A 13,721-nucleotide genomic window follows, 5' to 3' on the forward strand; every position below is an offset into this window, starting at 1 on the left:
GCTGTCTGGGGTTATTGCGGCTGCTGTTTCTGTTGCCGTTTGTTTGTGGTGTGGGCGCCCGTGGCTGCTGGGTCTGGTGCAGGGGTGTGGCTGATGTTGTGACTGATGGCAGCGCGCGCACGTGATGGCTGTCGGGGCTGACGAACTGTGTATATGTATGTATATGTGTGTGTATGTATGTATGTTTATATATGTGTATGTGTACATATGTGTATGTATATGTATATATGTGTATGTGTGGGTATGTATACGTGTATGTGTGTATGTGTATGTATATATGTATGTATGTATGTATATTTCTGGGGGTACGCTCTGGGCCTGCCTGTCAGACGGGGGTCGACGCCTCAGGCTACTGCATCCGAACTGCGTGTCTGGAGCTCCTGGGTCCCGCTGTCCATCCCTTCCGGGTGCCCGTCTTGGTTGGGGCCTGTTGGGCCTAGTCCCTGCGTCTGTTGTGGTAGCTTGGTGCTGCAAGGTATTCCGAGGTGCTGCGAGTCGGCCAGTTGCTGGGGTAGTGACCTTGTTTGTCAGCATGTCTGTGATCTTCTTTTAATTCTTTTTTTTTTTTAATTAATTAATTAATTTATTTATTAATTTATTTATTTTTTAATATATTTTATTAATATTATTTTTTAATTTTCCCCTCCCTCAGGGGGGGGGCTCGGCGGGGCGGTTGCTGGTTGTTCCATCTCCATCGTTGGGGTCCCTGCGGGTGGGGTGGGTGGTTCCCGTGGCCCTGTGCCTGGGTGGTCCTGCGGCGGCCGGTTTGGGTGGGGTGGCCGGGGGCTGGCCTCGCCGCGCTCTCCGGGGGTGGGGGGTGGGCTCGTGGGGGCCCGGTTGCCGGTGGGGCGGGGGCGGTCTTCCCGTCCGGTTGCGGGGAGTCTCTGGGTCCCTCGGGCGGGGCGTCTCGCCTTTCTGCCCGTGTGGGGTGTGGTCTCTCGCTGGCTTGGGGTCTGGCTGTCCCCTGCTTTTCTCGTGCCCTGTCCTCTGCCGGGTGCGTCTGTCTGCGGCCTGCTGCTGGCCCTTGTGGGCGGTACGGTGGGTCGGGCTCTGGGGTTCCTGTCGCTGGCCGGCTTGGCTGCGTGGGGGCGGTGGTCCCTGGTTCCCTGGGCACCACGCCTCCTGTTTGTGGGTTGGGCTCTCGGGGGTGATGGGGCCGTGCTCTGGCTCCCACGCACTCTGGGAGTCGATTGTATTGTACATGCAAATTCACATATGCTCACATACGTACATAGGTACCTACGCTCCCACATACATACACAAATACAGTACATATTTACCTACCTAATGTTCGTACATCCACACGCACATTCAATATACAAACATACACATACACATACTGTACATATACATTCACTGTACAAACACATATACACATTCTGTACATATACATTCATTGTACAAACACATATACACATTCTGTACATATACATTCATTGTACAAACACATATACACATTCTGTACATATACAAGTACATATGCATACTTACACTCATGCACATAATCACGTTTCATCAAACATATATTAACGTTGTTGCCCTAGGGTAAACTGGGTGTAACACATGGCACACTGACAAAGCTTAACCTATTGTGACTATAACAATCTACAAGGTTAATGTAGGTTGCTTCTCTTTCTCCCCCTCCATTTTTCTGCATTCTTTCGTATCTCAAGTTATCATTACGTATATGTATTGTTGCATTTAAACAACTGTATTGTTGATAATAAAGGTAAATTATTGGTATTGTTCATTATCAATAGCGCTATTTCTATTGGTATTTGTATTGATCCATTTGTAGTGTAATAATGCTCATTGTTATTTCTGTATTATTTTTTATTTTTCGCTAACTGCTTATTTGCTATTACTTTTACCATCATATTTGTACATGTCATATTTGCTGATGTTGCTCTATTGTTGTTGTTGTTGTTGTTTGCTGTTGTTGTTTTTGTCTCTCTGTCTAATCCCCCTCTTGTCCCCACAATTTCCCCCTCTGTCTTCTTTTTTTTTCTCTTTCTATCCCCTCCTGCTCCGGCCCGGCTGCACTAAATGATAATATAAATACATTTAATAAAGTCAAATACAAATAAGGCAACAAGAGAAGTATCCTACACTTCTCTTTTGTAAAGTAAATCTGAACAGCCGACATGGGCATCTACATCAACTATATGATTTGCCTGAGAAGCTGGACAGGAAAGAAAAACTACTTGGTAAATCCTCAATCCACCCATTTATTTTTCCACCACTTGGTTGTCTCGATGTCGCGTGCGGGCTGGAGCCTATCGAACTGCACTTGGGCGGAAGGCAGCGTACACCCTGGACAAGTCGACACCTCATAAACTGTCATCCCGTATTTGAAGCCAGTAAAGCCAAATATCAGTTTTTGAGGTATTTACATTACTAAAAGTAATATTGTCAGTTAACCTTTTGGAGAAACAGCATTTTATAGACTGATATAAACATGTCCACTGTGGTGGACTCTGCTTCTCAGAAAGTAAAAATTGAAAGACACTAAGGTGAACATTATTGTTTTACGCTGGATAATTACATTGTCACTTTAAAGCCACATTTTATTTAAATATTTGCTTGAAACAGTAATAGTCCCTGCACAATTATTTGCACTTAAATGGAAATTGTGCCTATTGTTCACAATTATTATGAGAGAAAAGAAGACAAAAGTTTTTTTTTGTTTTTTTTTGCATTTTAACATGTAAAAATCGAATTGTTTTAGGTAGCTTGCAATGCAGCTAATGGAAACAATCAATTTTACCGCTAAATAACTTTAAAAATACATTCAAAAACCGTCACCAATAATTAATTTATGTTCCGTAACCTGTATGATAACCAAACGTTGTTATTGTAAGAGCGAACACTGAGGAACTTTCTTTCTAGCGTAGTAACACATCGGCGTACTTTGGTATTAGCTAACTATGGCAAGAGATAAAATAGCTTCTATGTCAGCACGAAACGCGTAAAAAACGCATGAGGTGCACCATCTATCATGGTCAATATAAAGTGTGACTCACTCGATGGACAGTTGTCTGTTCGGTCAAGCTGCCCGAGGACGTTTTTCCGGAAGTAGGCCACACAATGTTGCAGGAAGCAAGACGTGTGCTGCTATGGAAACAGAAATCAATGCGCGAAATAAGTCAGTCCCGAAATGTATTTAACTGATCAAAATACTGTAAATACTGGACTCTAGAAAGAGGTTCCGCAGCCTCCGTAGCAGAACCTCCAGGTTCTGTAACAGCTTCTTCCCTCAGGCCATAAGACGCTTGAACGCATCATAATAATCCCCTCAATTCCCCCCAAAAATGGATTAACTCGCTGGAATATAAAGACAATATAACATATATCCATAAATGTGGATGCATATGCAAAAGTGCAATATATTTATCTGTACAGTAATCTATTTATTTATACCTGCACATTATTGCTCTTTTATCCTGCACTACCACGAGCTAATGCGACAAAATGTTGTTCTTATCTGTACTGTAAGGTTCAAATTTGAATGAGGTGGCGACTTGTCCAGGGTGTACCCCGCCTTCCGCCCGATTGTAGCTGAGATAGGCTCCAGCGCCCCCCGCGACCCCAAAGGGAATAAGCGGTAGAAAATGGATGGATGGAATAAAAAGGAAGTCTAAGTCTTTAAGTCTAAATATTGAAGATATTACATATTGTTATGAACGTGTCTGTTACTACATTATATATATAGACTTGCAGTGTGTATACAAAACGTTGGAGGGTTTTATAGTTGTCTTAGAGGGCTTTGAAGGCTACAACGGTGACTCCCGTTAACCACATCTTCCAAGCGTTTATCATCTTTAAAATCATAATAAAAAAAGACAAGTGTGTTCTTGTCTCTCATAACGATTGTGAACGATAGGCAAAATTCCCCCAAAAAACCCAGCAGTTCCTCTTTAAAAATGTATGTTTGTAGTAATAAATATGATTAGAACATTTTAGCTTATGTTTGTGTTCAATTACATAAGTGTGTTTATCCTAAACATTCCTGTCACTTCATTTTTAAGCCTTTTTTGTTGTTGAGCATATACCACAATAATATCGTACCATGGCCTTAATACCATGATGATATTGTACCGTGAGATCTGATACTGTTACATCCCTAATATATATACACACACATATATACAGTACTTATACATCGCTCTCTCTATATATAAACATCTCTCTCTCTCTCTCTATATATATATATATATATATATATATATATATAGATATAGATATAGATATAGATAGATAGATATACACACATAAATACATATATATACACATATATACATTGATCTACACATTCACATTTACAGTCTTGGTCAAAAGTTTACATACACTTGTAAAGAACATATGTCATGGCTGTCTTGACTTTCCAATAATTTCCACAACTCTTGCTTTTTTGTGATAGAGTGATTGGAGCACATACTTGTTGGTCACAAAAAACATTCATGAAGTTTGGTTTTTAATGAATTTATTATGGGTCTACTGAAAATGTGACCAAATCTGCTGGGTCAAAAGTATACATACAGCACTGTTAATATTTGGTTACATGTCCCTTGGCAAGTTTTACAGCAATAAGGCGCTTTTGGTAGCCATCCATGAGCTTCTGGCAAGCTTCTGGTTGAATTTTTGACCACTCCTCTTGACAAAATTGGTGCAGTTCAGCTAAATTTGTTGGTTTTCTAACATGGACTTGTTTCTTCAGCATTGACCATATGTTCTCAATGGGGTTTAAGTCAGGACTTTGGGAAGGTCATTCTAAAACCTTAATTCTAGCCTGATTTAGCCATTCCTTTACCACATTTTGACGTGTGTTTGGGGTCATTGTCCTGTTGGAACACTCAACTGCGCCCAAGACCCAACCTCCAGGCTGATGATTTTAGGTTGTCCTGAAGAATTTGGAGGTAATCCTCCCTTTTCATTGTCCTATTTACTTTCTGTAAAGCACCAGTTCCATTGGCAGAAAAACAGGCCCAGAGCATAATACTACCACCACCATGCTTGACGGTAGGCTTGGTGTTCCTGGGATTAAAGGCCTTTTCTACTCCAAACATATTGCTGGGTATTGTGGCCAAACAGCTCAATTTTTGTTTCATCTGACTACAGATCTTTCCTCCAGAAGGTCTTATTTTTGTCCATGTGATCAGCAGCAAACTTTAGACGAGCTTTAAGGTGTTGCTTCTGGAGCAAGGGCTTCCTTCTTGCATGGTAGCCTCTCAGTGGCGATGCAAAACACGCTTGACTGCGGACACTGACACCTGTGTTCCAGCAGCTTCCAATTCATTGCAGACCTGCTTTTTGGTAGTTCTTGGTTTACTCTTGATCAATCTGACAGGTATTCTCTGAGCAGCAGGTGATAGCTTGCGTTTTCTTCCTGATCGTGGCAGTGACAAAACTGTGCCATGCACTTTATACTTACAAACAATTGTCTGCACAGTTGCTCTTGGGACTTTAAGCTGCTTTGAAATGGCTCCAAGTGACTTTCCTGACTTGTTCAAGTCAATGATTTGTTTTTTCAGTGCTGAGTTCCTTTGACTTTCCCATTGTCGCGTTTGTAACCGAGTATAATGACTGCATCAGATGAGCCCTATTTAAATGGGCTCAGAGAAGTCAGGTGTCGTCAATCATAATCACTCACATGAAGTTAAAAGGCCATGATTTGAAGCTAATTTGTTTTGATTGTAACTTTTCTACTTCACCAAAATTGATCATGTATGTTGCTTTATGTATACTTTTGACCTAGCAGATTTGGTCACATTTTCAGTAGACCCATAATAAATTCATAAAAGAACCAAACTTCATGAATGTTTTTTGGAGTAAGTGCTCAAATCACTCTATCACAAAAAAATATGAGTTGCAGAAACTATTGGAAACTCAAGACAGCTATGACATTATGTCCTTCACAAGTTTGACCACGACTGTTTGTATACATTAATACAGGGGTGCTCATTACGTCGCTCGCGAGCTACCAGTCGATCGCGAAGGGTGTGTCAGTCGATCATGAAAGAAAGGAATCTATATGTGTTAAACATGCTTGTATTATCATTAAACACCTTTAACTTGTTAACAAAAACGTCTCTTTCATAAGTAAATAAATATAAATGATATATATGAATGAGGTAGATCCCCTCGACTTGGTCAATTGAAAAGTAGCTCGCCTGCAGAAAAAGTGTAGGAACCCCTGCATTAATACATATACAGGCTAGGCAAGGCTATTGTACATATACAGACTAGGCAAGGCTATTGTTGGGGTAGCACTAGAGAAGAGTGAGGGGTCCTACTGTACAGAAATACATAGTGTTGATTAAGACCAGCTGAGTTCAATGCTGTTTCTCGGGGTGTCAGATACACACTCAGAGCCACGTGCCCCTGAAATCTATCTGGCTTCTTTTTCATGGCACAATGGTACTATACATAATGGTCCTTTAAAGCTGCAAAAGCTACATGGAAATAAGCAGCAATGCAAGCTGTAATCAATTAAATAGGCATGATATGAACTAGTTCACAAAGCCTTATGTTTTAAAAAAATATTATCAAATACCACTATGCCCCAACTAATCAATTAATCCTATACATGCAGTTTTTTAAGGTTTCATTTTTACAGGTTTTCTATCTGAGAGATTTATTGTTCCAATCAAAAAACACTTCACTAAAGTTGCATACTGGCAGCAGGCAGAAGTTTTTAACAAAACATGAATGACATAACATAAATCCACTATTTGCCTGTTGCCAAATTCTAAAAGTCTGGAAAGTTAAAGGAAGCATCTATTGAATGATCACATCGGAGCATTAAGCTCATTTAAATACATTGAATAAGTAGTTTGTACCAAAGTTAAATGAAACAAAAAAAAACGACGGTTGTTTGGCTACTGCTTATATCAAATCATAGGTTTTACAGCAAAAACTTAGACAAATATACAAGCATAAATTACACAAGTACATTTATCTAACTAACTAAACACTTTTTATCATAGCCATACAATAACTCAACATCCTAAACAATACAGATTAACATTATTTTCCTCAAAAAGGAGAACATGATTTTCAAACAATGACCACTATACCACAAAACTGTGGTAATCAGCTCAGGCTGCATACAATCAACACACATTGTTTCAGTTACGATCATTATTCATCATAATTAAATGTTCAGGTTGGGCCTCTAATTGTTGTCCCACTGCATTGTGGAACAAAAATGTGGGTCAAACACACCCCAATACACTTTTTTTTTTTCTTTGGCATCTTAGCTTCCTCTCCAGAACAATATGTCTGACACTTTTCCCTTCTGAGACAATAGGGCTGAAGTGAGAGTTGGCATGATTGTGATGACAGAAGCCGTTATGAAGCAGAAACCTCGCTACTATGCTTTAAACTATTTTACACACTCATGCACACACCAGCAGCCATTTATATAGCCATGAGCATTGATCGTTAATTCCGGAATAAAAGCAGGGGGAAGGAGGTCTAACTCAACTACAGGGATAAAGGATCCACCAGCAACCTGAACTTTTCTCAGGAGATGCAAAATAGCTTACTAAGCTTTGGCCTAGTGCTCTAGTTTCACTGGATACAACGTTAGAACAGGCAAACTAAGCCAGACTGGAGATGTTCCTGCAAGTGTCCATGCAGAGAAAGAAACATAATATTCTTAATTTTATTCATTTATGTATGATAAAACAATAAAATAAATGTTGATATCGGTTGATTAAACTGTTTTGTAAATGTATTTTTTGTATGATTAAAATCACTTTTTAATATTTCATTAAGTAAAAATCACAAAATTTGCACACAACCCGATCATGAGGCTTCTGTCTGTGTTGCCGCTTCACCTCCTTACTTGTGTGTGTTTGTAAGAGAAAGACTACTTTTTGGTCCCATTTATCATATTGTAAGATTATTATCCTAATGTTTTAATTAAAATTAATTACTCTCTTCTTGTTTGTTATTTAAATGTGAAACCTGTATTAACAGTTATTAGTGTATATTAATTTAAAGGGGTCAAATTATGATTAAAAGGAGCCATATGTAAAACTGTGGCCAGAAATGGTACTGCAATCACGGTCAAAATTCTGCAGTCCCCTCCCCCTCTCCCTGACTGAGGTTGCCAGATACGCAGCCGAATCCAGCTCGATCGACTGGGCTACTCCAAGGAACTTCAACCTTCCACTGCCTCTTACTGGGGGTTGAGGTGTTGGGACCAGAATAGCTGAATAGACAAGCGTTTTGTCAATAACAAAAATCTCTAACCAACACATTTTTAGGGCTGCAACTAACGATTCATTTGATAATCGATTAATCGGTCGATTATTACTTCGATTAATCGATTAATTATCGGATAAAATAGACACATTACATTTCTATCCTTTCCAGTATTTTATTGAAGAAGACAAAACAGCATATTGGCACCATACGTATGTTGATTATTGTTTCTCTGCTGTTTGTACATGTTGCAGTTTATAAATAAATGTTTATACAAAAAATAAAAAATAAAATAATAATAATAATAATTGCCTCTGCGCATGCGCATAGCATAGATCCAAAAAATCGATGACTAAATTAATCGCCAACTATTTTTATAATCGATTTTAATCAATTTAATCGATTAGTTGTTGCAGCCCTACACATTTTACACAGAAATTAGGCTATTTTCAGGAAGAAGTACATCATGCTTGCGTACACAACAAATGACAATCATATGGTTATTGTCAGTACTACCAGAAAACAAAGACTAAAACAAACTACAACCAACGCTAGCAATGGTTATACTGGTGAACATAAGTAGAGCATGCTTAGCAGCCTAATTAATGTACACCCAAAACTAAAGAGGAGAGATTTTTTACCAAGTTATGCCTATAGGCTACTCTTTCAAACGTTTCAGATTGCCACATAACTTGGTACATATAGTCCACAATCTGCAAACAAGAATGAGGAATTATTTGATCATGTGATTTGGCTGTCTCCATAAGTTTCACATTGTCACGACAACCAAGCTAATGTTGGAACCCATTTCCTCAGCGTATCAGCATATTGAGAACGAAACAGGCACTGACAATACCCATATCCACATAGGTTTTATTTGTCGAAAATATTTATTTGTCGAAAATAAATTTTTCCCTGTCAGGTCGAATACACATCGACATACAGGCTAACGGGCATATATTTCCCCCCGTTAGCCTATATGTCGATGTGACATTGACCGGGCTAGCATGCTAAACATTACACTAGGAGCTAAGCATAATCACACTAAGCATTCGTGGCACGAACATACTAGCTTTGTTAGACAAGATCATAGACTGTATTGGACAATATAGTTTACATACGAAATGTTCATTTCCATTGATTACAAGTAATAAGTAAACGTAAATGCCTTACTTACATATCAAGGAGGAAATTAGCAAGTTTGGCATCAGATGAAAAAATCTTCTCCGCCTTCAATCGTCTCCATCTTTCAAAGGCATCCCTGATACAAATCCTTGTTTTGTTCCTGGCTTTGTCATGAATAAATTTAGAATCGTAACGACGCCTTTAAGATTTACTAAGGTCTGACATGTTTAGTAACTTTACCACTGGCAGTAGTTAGACAAAGATGGCGGTGCGTTACTGGCAACCTGGATGTGACACAATCACAGACTTTCTAATTGGTCAAACGGGCGGTGCATCAAATTGAAAACAATAACAAGATTTCGAGGCTGTAAATCTAATTTTGAAATGAGCATTTCCCGGCTAAAATACTGCTATCAGTTATAGAGGTATTCGAAAAAAACATGATTTATTAATGCATTTTGACAAATCAGGGTCATTTAATGATGACGTGACATGAAATAATTACATATGGCTCCTTTAATTTCTACATTTTAAATCAGGGGTGTCCACATACTTGCCAACCCTCCCGATTTTTCCAGGAGACTCACAAATTTCAGTGCCCCTCCCAAAAATCTCCCGGGGCAACCATTCTCCCGAATTTCTCCCAATTTTCACCCGGACAACAATATTAAGGGCGTGCCGTGATGGCACTGCCTTTAGCGTCCTCTACAACCTGTTGTCACGTCCGCTTTGTCACCAAACAAACAGTGTGCCGGCCAAGTCACATGTTGTATGCGGCTTCTGCAGACACACGTAAGCAACTGCAAGACATACTTAATCAACAACCATACAGGTCACACTGAGGGTGGCCGTATAAACAACTTTAACACTGTTACAAATATGCGCCACACTATGAACCCACACCAAACAAGAATGACAAACACATTTCGAGAGAACATTCTCACCGTAACACAACATAAACAAAACAGAACAAATACCCAGAATCCCTTGCAGCCCTAACTCTTCAGGGCTACAATATACACCCCTGCTACCACCAAACCCCGCACCCACAAGCCTGCCCACCTCAACCCCTGACAACAATGCAATATTAAGTATAACTGATAAAGCATTGAATATTAAGAGTCTGTGAAAGTTCACCAACTAGCTTGTTTCTTTCCCTGATGACCTCCTTAAAGATTTGTGATCAATCAGAAATATCAAGTAGCTGAAATGTGCCGAACATGCGAAAGTGTGCAGGGTGTGTTTTGCATATCACCCATCATGCACTGTAATGGACTTATATGTGTATTTTTTTTTTATATATACATGTTTTATAATGAGGAATAGGTGTTTTAGGTGCGACCGTGTATTGACTTTGTTGTTTATAATTATTTTTTACCATGAGTAGGAAAGGTTGTTTGGATTGGGTAATATATATTGATGCTGTGCTGACATCACTTTCAAATTAATTTTGTGGTCACTGACCGACGATTCTATCTTCTCCCACCACAGGGCGGCCATGTCACTCTGAGTGAACTCACATGGGTCCTCATTTAGGCAAAAACACGCCTCTAGGATATTTTTTGTGTTAAACTTGTGATTTCTTGTGCAGGCCGCACTTTGTCCGCGGGTCATAGTTTGGACATCACTGTTTTAAACACTTCCTTGTGGTCTACGTAAGATGTAATGGTTGTTCTTTGGTTAAAATGTTGAATAGATTATGTTTTAGGAACCATTTTCAAGACGCTTTCTGACCGTATCTTTAAGATGTGCTGTTTTGTGGGCAGTCTTATTTACATGACTCTACTTCGACAGCATCTTCTCCTCGCCATCGTTGTTGTACTTTTTAGCGCTTCCATAGCGACTCTACTGACAGATTAAGCTCAAACTATACGTTACTTTCTATTACAAATTACAACAGCAGAGGATGCATGTGCATGTGCAAGCCCGTATACCTCACAACAAGAAGATAGTGGGGAAAAAATTAGCTGATTGACTACAGCGTCGGACTGCAATGGCTGATCCACGCAAAGCTATTTGGGTAAATTTATCCCATATATGAATAGTCCAGTGACGTCAACGGTGTGAAAATTGTTACCGTTTGTACAAATTCCGAACGGCTCGATTGACGAAAGTATGAAGGAAGGCACGATGGTTTTATAAATATATCCACTATGCCTCCACGGATTGATTTCAAATTTCCGGGACTTATGCAGATCCAAAATACACAACTTAAGTACCAATAGGTAAGAAAAGTTGGTTTTGCATAATAAGGCCTCTTCAAGTTAAAAAAAAGAATAAAAACTCCAAAAGGCATCTATGTCTCACCTGTAAAGGTCAGCACACATCACTAGTACGTTATTATATATACCGTGTATGTATACTGTATAAAAAAAAGCTCACCTGTGTTAAGGCAACACGCCTGCCTTTTAATATTCTTAACAGGATGTGGTCACTCCAAATCAACAGAAAAAGCTTGTTTAATTCTCATTGACTAATAGGACATGCACCTGGGGATAAGTTGATTGGCAACACTAAATTGGCCCTAGTGTGTGGATGTGAGTGTGAATGTTGTCTGTCTATCTGTGTTGGCCCTGCGATGAAATGGCGACTTGTCCAGGGTGTACCCCGCCTTCCGCCCGATTGTAGCTGAGATAGGCTCCAGCGCCCCCCGCGACCCCAAAGGGAATAAGCGGTACAAAATGGATGGATGGATGGATAATAGGATTTAAGGCCATTGTTCTAAATGCAGACATTGATACAGTTCAATTTTTTGCATAGTAGTTTAAAAGAAAATATTTTTTCCAATATGTGATTTAAAGTGATAATATGATAGATTGCTCCATCTGACATTAGTTAGTGTAGTGGGTTTACATGGGTGTATTATCATGTTCTGTAACAAGGGTGTAGCCTGTCTAATACCTCTGATCCACCCCCACAGCTTGCATTAAATCAAATAGATGTGGCCAAGGGCACAGATCCATTCCCCAATCCGTCCCTGCCACTGCGCTGACACTCATCCGTTTCGGCCCTCTCCAACAATCCAAATATATTTCGATCCGCTCATGCATCATGGCACAGTTAATCCCTGCAGCTGCCAGACAATGTGAAGGTATGGTGTAGGGGCAGGCATTAAACAAAAGTCAATTTTTGGATGCCTCAGTGCTTGAGGTAACAGTTTGGGTTCAAATAATGCATGAAAAATCTACCTCTTGTAGCTTTGATGCCTATTATGAGTGAGTCAGATGGTTTGTCACAAAAAGCTGGGGTCCAGGGGTTTGTTATCTACCTATCATTCCATTGTTGGCATATTAGACTTTTCAACATGCCGAGATTGAAGCTTTAGCTACACATAAGAACTTTCTAGATTGAACAGACTCATCTGAACCACACCACATTACCAGCAACATGCTACTATCCCTGGGAGTAAACAAAACTCAGACTGCTGTCAGTGATAGTTGTCCATCCATTTTTAACTGTGTGTCCCTCTCGGGGTTAGTGATAGTTGTTTTAGTAAGATAGGGTTAAAACCTACTGGTGCTCGTTGACATCTCATTTTCCTTATAAACTCAATGCTTATAGCCCTTATAAACTCAAACTATCTGGTCTTTCTGGTTGCCAAGACATGGTTGATTCATTTCTGTTGAGTCAGTCCCTTCATTTGCTACTGCTGTTTGTTTACCCCCACACTTCCTGAATGCTGATAAGAGATCATTTCCTGGTTTATAAGACTGAAATAAATCTAATTGGCTTCTGCATGCTGCAGAGGAGAAAAGGAGGTAGTGGTCAATTCTAAGTAACTATGGAAACAGTGCCAAAGGTCATCTGATGTCCACATGTGAAATCTAACATGAGAGAGAGGGATGGTGTGTATATACATCAGAGAAGGATGACAACTGTTTTAACAGGCTTCCTTTCTCCCTGCCTTTTCTGCAAAAGCTTGTATGGTAAATGGCAACAGGATTTGGAATTTACAAACCCTGTTTCCATATGAGTTGGGAAATTGTGTTAGATGTAAATATAAACGGAATACAATGATTTGCAAATCCTTTTCAACCCATATTCAATTGAATGCACTACAAAGAAAATATATTTGATGTTCAAACTCATAAACTTTATTTTTTTTTTGCAAATAATAATTAACTTAGAATTTCATGGCTGTAACTTGTGCCAAATGAGTTGGGAAAAGGCATGTTCATCACCTTTTCTTTAAACAACACTCAATAAACGATTGGGAACTGAGGAAACTAATTGTTGAAGCTTTGAAAGTGGAATTCTTTCCCATTCTTGTTTTATGTAGAGCTTCAGTCGTTCAACAGTCCGGGGTCTCCGCTGTCGTATTTTACGCTTCATTATGCGCCACACATTTTCGATGGGAGACAGGTCTGGACTGCAGGCGAACCAGG

At 39.6% G+C, this 13,721-nt stretch overlaps 1 protein-coding gene across 3 annotated transcripts in view; it reads right to left on the reverse strand.

Moving 5' to 3' along the window:
- daam2 (dishevelled associated activator of morphogenesis 2) overlaps window positions 1–13,721 on the reverse strand; it is a 166,739-nt gene that overhangs the window by 140,329 nt on the left and 12,689 nt on the right. Inside the window, exon 1 of one of the 3 annotated variants that reach the window (XM_061968496.2) lies at window positions 3,024–3,506. The exons of the other annotated variants lie outside the window; for them this stretch is intronic. The gene's annotated coding sequence lies outside the window, so the exon portion shown is untranslated. Of the gene's footprint in view, window positions 1–3,023; window positions 3,507–13,721 lie in introns of those variants that run through there. 3 annotated transcript variants of the gene reach the window in all.

This window comes from Nerophis lumbriciformis, linkage group LG08 (genome assembly GCF_033978685.3).
Source record: "Nerophis lumbriciformis linkage group LG08, RoL_Nlum_v2.1, whole genome shotgun sequence".
Taxonomy (NCBI): Eukaryota; Metazoa; Chordata; class Actinopteri; order Syngnathiformes; family Syngnathidae; genus Nerophis; species Nerophis lumbriciformis.